The 4,579-nt window shown below is 48.4% G+C and overlaps 1 pseudogene; it reads left to right on the forward strand.

Moving 5' to 3' along the window:
• Positions 1 to 1,491, forward strand: part of LOC102240074 — a 2,393-nt pseudogene extending 902 nt beyond the window's left edge.
• The last annotated feature ends 3,088 nt before the right edge of the window (positions 1,492 to 4,579 follow it).

The following is a 4,579-nucleotide window of genomic DNA, read 5'->3' on the forward strand; positions in this document are numbered from 1 at the left end:
GCGCAGGCTGGGCTGAGGGACCCACCTGAGTGCACAAATTTTTGTGCACCGGGCCTCTAGTATATATATAAAATAAATTTCATTTCATTGTATCAAAGCTTTGTTGTAAAAGGAAAAAGGAAAGGCCCTAACCCAGCAGTTCTCAGCCTGTGGGTCATGACCCCTTTGGGGGTCGAACGACCCTTTCACAGGGGTCGCCTAAGACCATTGGAAAATACATATATAATTACATATTGTTTTTGTGATTAATCACTATGCTTTAATTATGTTCAACTTGTAACAATGAAAATACATCCTGCATATCAGATATTTACATTACGATTCATAACAGTAGCAAAATTACAGTTATGAAGTAGCAACAAAAATAATTTTATGGTTGGGGGTCACCACAACATGAGGAACTGTATTAAAGGGTTGCGGCATTAGGAAGGTTGAGAACCACTGCCCTAACTGGTTTGGCTGAGTGGATGGAGCGTCGGCCTGCGGACTGAAGGGTCCCAGGTTCGATTCCGGTCAAGGGCATGTACCTTGGTTTCAGGTACATCCCCAGAAGGGGGTGTGCAGGAGACAGCTGATCGATGTTTCTCTCTCATTGATGTTTCTAACTATCTATCCTTCTCCCTCTCCCTTCCTCTCTGTAAAAAAAAAAAAATCAATAAAATATATTTTTTTAAAAAAAGGAAAAAGAAAGGGAGGGAGGGAAAGATGGAAAAAGGATGGAAGGAAAGAAAAAAGAAAGTTTGAAATCACAGTGTGGGTATTTACAGGAGCCACGTCTATCTGGTCAAATTCCAGATGCTAAATGAGTAGGGCTGTTTTTTGACACGCTCAAGTTGGCAAAGCTTCTTCATTCTTTCCTCAGCCACCCTCCTTCCTTTGGAATTTCCTTTCCTTGCCTCAGACGCCCAGAGTGGCTTAGGAACTCCCCAGTGCAGTCCTGACCAGGGCTGACCCCCTATAGGCATAGCCTATGTCCCAGAATTTTCCCAACACTTTTCCTTCCTCAAACTTTTAGGTTAGTTTCCTCTCCTATACCAGCCAATCTGGGAGCCACTAGTCACATATGGCTATTTAAATTTATATGAATTTAAAAGAAATAAACATATAGTTCCTCAGTCACACCAGCCACATTTCCAGTGCTCAACAGCCACGTGTGGCGAGTAGCCACCACACTGCACAGCGCAGAAAGAGAACATTTCCATCGATGCAGAAAGTTCTACCAGACACTGATGCTGTCCTAAAACAGTCCTGAGCTCCTTTCAGTTGACAACATGTCTGGCCAGTACATGAGCACGCAGGAGGGGGAAGTATCAGAATGCCTTCCGGTTCTCCCTCCATGCGTCTTCTTCTTTGGCAAATCAGAAGTTCACCCTTTGCCTTCAGATATCCTCTGCTGTTCTCTGAATATTATGGCTCTGGGAAGCTCTGGACCCCTCCCCTCCTGGCCCTTCACCAACACAGGTCACTGAGTGGTCTACCTTCTACCGCTGAGCTGAAACCCCCAACAAGGCCTCAGAATTGCTTTCAGAGCAGCTGCATGGTTGTCTTAGTCTATTCTGGCTGCTATCACAAAGCACCACAGAACAACAGACATTTAGTTCGCACAGTTTTGGGGGCTGGACTCTGAGACCAGGGTACCAGCACGGCCGGGTTCTGGTGGGGACCTTCTTTCAGGCTGCAGACTTCTGATTGTCTTTTTATAAGGCAGAAAGACGGTGAGAGAGCCCCTGTGTCTTTTATAAGGGCACAGATCCCACACATGAGGGCTCCACCCTTATCACCTATTTACCTTCCAGAGGACCCACCTCCTAATATCAACATACTGGGGGTTAGGATTCCAACATAGGATTTTTGAGGGTACACAAACATTCAGTCCATTGCCATGGCCATTGCTAATATTAAGCACAATAGTTGTAATTCTCTGAAATGGAGGAATGGAAAGTGAGAGTTAAAACAGCCCTGGGCACCAGGTCTCCCACACCATTTCCTCTTGCCTTTCCTACATCCAAATCTTGGCAAAGAGGCCTCAGTCTTGGAGTTGTCGAGTGCTAAGGCCATGGGGCAAGGTTTCAGTGGCCCCGCCTTTCACCTGGCTAGGGGTGTGTCTCTTCTAGGCCCTGCTCCATTCCCCTGAAGTACAACAGCGACTGTAGGAGTGTTCAATGACAGCAACTCTTGCACTTGAGGGAACTGGTTTAATCAACACAATGTGTATTGAGGTGCCAGTATGTTCCCTCCTGGATGGATGCCTCCTGGGACCCTTAATAAAAATATTGATTATTCAAACTAATTTTATTCAATGACACTTGCTCCAAGCTGCTTGTTCTGAGTTTGTTATAAGTTAAGATCCTTTCTGGTTTCTCACTTTCCTGAAATGTGCTGGCGAGAACATGTGGTATAGTAGAGAGAGGGTAGACTTAAAATTAGACAGTTCGGGTTGAATCACCGCTTTACCATGAGCAAGCTGGGAGACCGTGGGCACGCTCTGTCACCTCTCTGAACTTGCTACCTCCCCTGACAAAAGAGTGCAGGAATACCTGCCTCAAAGCCCTGTGGGGAAGGCTCAATGAGGCAACGCACATGAAACTGTGCACAACGTGGTACACTGCCTCTGACCCAGCACAGGAACTCAACAAATATTAGCTTCGCTCCTCTTGCTCCCCTTCTGCTGACATTAAATCAAAATTCAAAATTGTAAATGATTTCCTTCTCCAAAAGCGTTGAGCGCAGTGGCTTGCCATTTCTTCTTTGCCCACTGATATTTGGAAAGAGGAGGCATTTGTCATCCGCAGTTCCCTTTCCCAGCTGTGCCAATTTCTCTGCAAGCTACCAACCCTCTATCTTGTGGCTGAGCTTTGTAATTCGCAAGTTGGTGTTGGTATTTCCCACTCTTGAAAATGGTCCAGGGGTAATCTCCTCTGGGGGTTGATCAAAACTGCTGAATTCGGACTCTTTTTGCCAAAGCCCTTTCGATAGGTTGGGAACAGATGGTGGGTTGGCAGACACTGCCCTAGCAGGAGACATGTGCCCATGAAACGAGGGCTCCGATGAGTGTGCCAGCGGGATGTGCCCAAGTCCCACAAAAGGCAACACGCACCATAGGCTGACAGGTTGGCTACAACACCGTCCCTCCCCCTCCTACCAGGTGATGCTGTCAGCAACTCCACACACCACGGAACCCTCAGTAATCAATCAAGGTGTCCATCCAGATGGCCTGTGACGAAGGGATGGGGGGCTGCAGGTGGACGGGTAGGTAATGAAGCTTTGGCAGCGCGGTCCCCGGGCATGGTTAATGCATGAGGCGATATTCAATCACCTCTCAGGGCAGCAGTTGGGAGCAGGAGAGCAGCTAACGACGAACCCAGTCACCACCCTAAAGGCTGCTAGAGTCAGTCTGCAGCTAAGCAGTGGTCCTGAACTGGTTCCCAGTACATTATTTACAGAACGGTGGCCAGAGAGGATTTCCTAGGACTGGACTGAGTAAGCCCACACTCTTCCCTCAAGCAGGGTTTCTGTCTCGTGCCCCTGAGTGATGGCACGGGGGTATCACTTTCCATCTGACACAACTTTGAAGAAGGCTGGCACCTGGGAGGGAAGTCGGCAAGAACAAGACTGACAGGGGCACTGTTTTAGGCCAAGACCAGAACCCAGGGAGGGAGGAGAGGCAGGAGTCATCCTGTGTTTCATGGAGAAGTAACAACATCAACAAGAGCTGGCTGCAGTGGCTGCCTTGGTCCTGCCTGGAGGCTGTCCAGCCACCCAGCCTGGTCCCAGGGGCCTAGCTGACAACTCCCCTCCATCCTGGAGACTCCTACACCCACCTGGGCGGGGGGAGCAGTTTTGTGCCCACAGGGCAGACATGGAAAAAATGACCCAAATTCTCAGGGTTCTCTTTCTAATTTGTTCTCTGGGTCAGACCAAGGAGTGGTTGACAGAGAGAGAGGAAACACTATGCAAGGGCAGGAAACAGCGTGTGCAAAATTTCAGTGGTGAGGAAAGCATCATATGTGTGGGAGTTGTGTGTAGCTTAGCAAGGCCTGGGCATGTGGAATAGGCATGTCAAAGGTCCTATGTCTCAAGTCCCTCCCCCCCCAGGTCTGCTCAAGTCCTCAGACCTCCCCGCTTGAGGTTGAACAAAGGGACCGCCATCCTTCTAGCCTCTAGTTATTCAAGTCAAACCCATTTAAGCATCCTCACTCCTCTTCTCTCAAGCCAACATTCAACCCCTCAGCAAGTCCTGTTTCTCCTCCTTCAAGAACCCCACCGCCCCCTGTCTTCCAGCTGGTCTCCCTGCCTCCTGTGAGGCCCCTTCCAACCCATCCACCAACCTGCACCCCAAGTGATCTTCCAGAACATCACTCCCCTTTTAAAGTCCCCAGTGGCCTCCTACACTGTACAGGACAAAGTGAAATCTCCTTTATAAGGCTTATCATGCCTTATGTGATACTACCCTTCCTTACTTTTTCGTCACCCCCACCCTCCAGCCCCAATGTGTACATACCACTCAGGCCATTCATTTATTCATTTATTAGTAACTCATTCATCAAATATGTATTGAATGCTTACTATGTGCCAGACC

Source organism: Myotis brandtii, unplaced genomic scaffold (genome assembly GCF_000412655.1).
Source record: "Myotis brandtii unplaced genomic scaffold, ASM41265v1 scaffold144, whole genome shotgun sequence".
Classification (NCBI taxonomy): domain Eukaryota; kingdom Metazoa; phylum Chordata; class Mammalia; order Chiroptera; family Vespertilionidae; genus Myotis; species Myotis brandtii.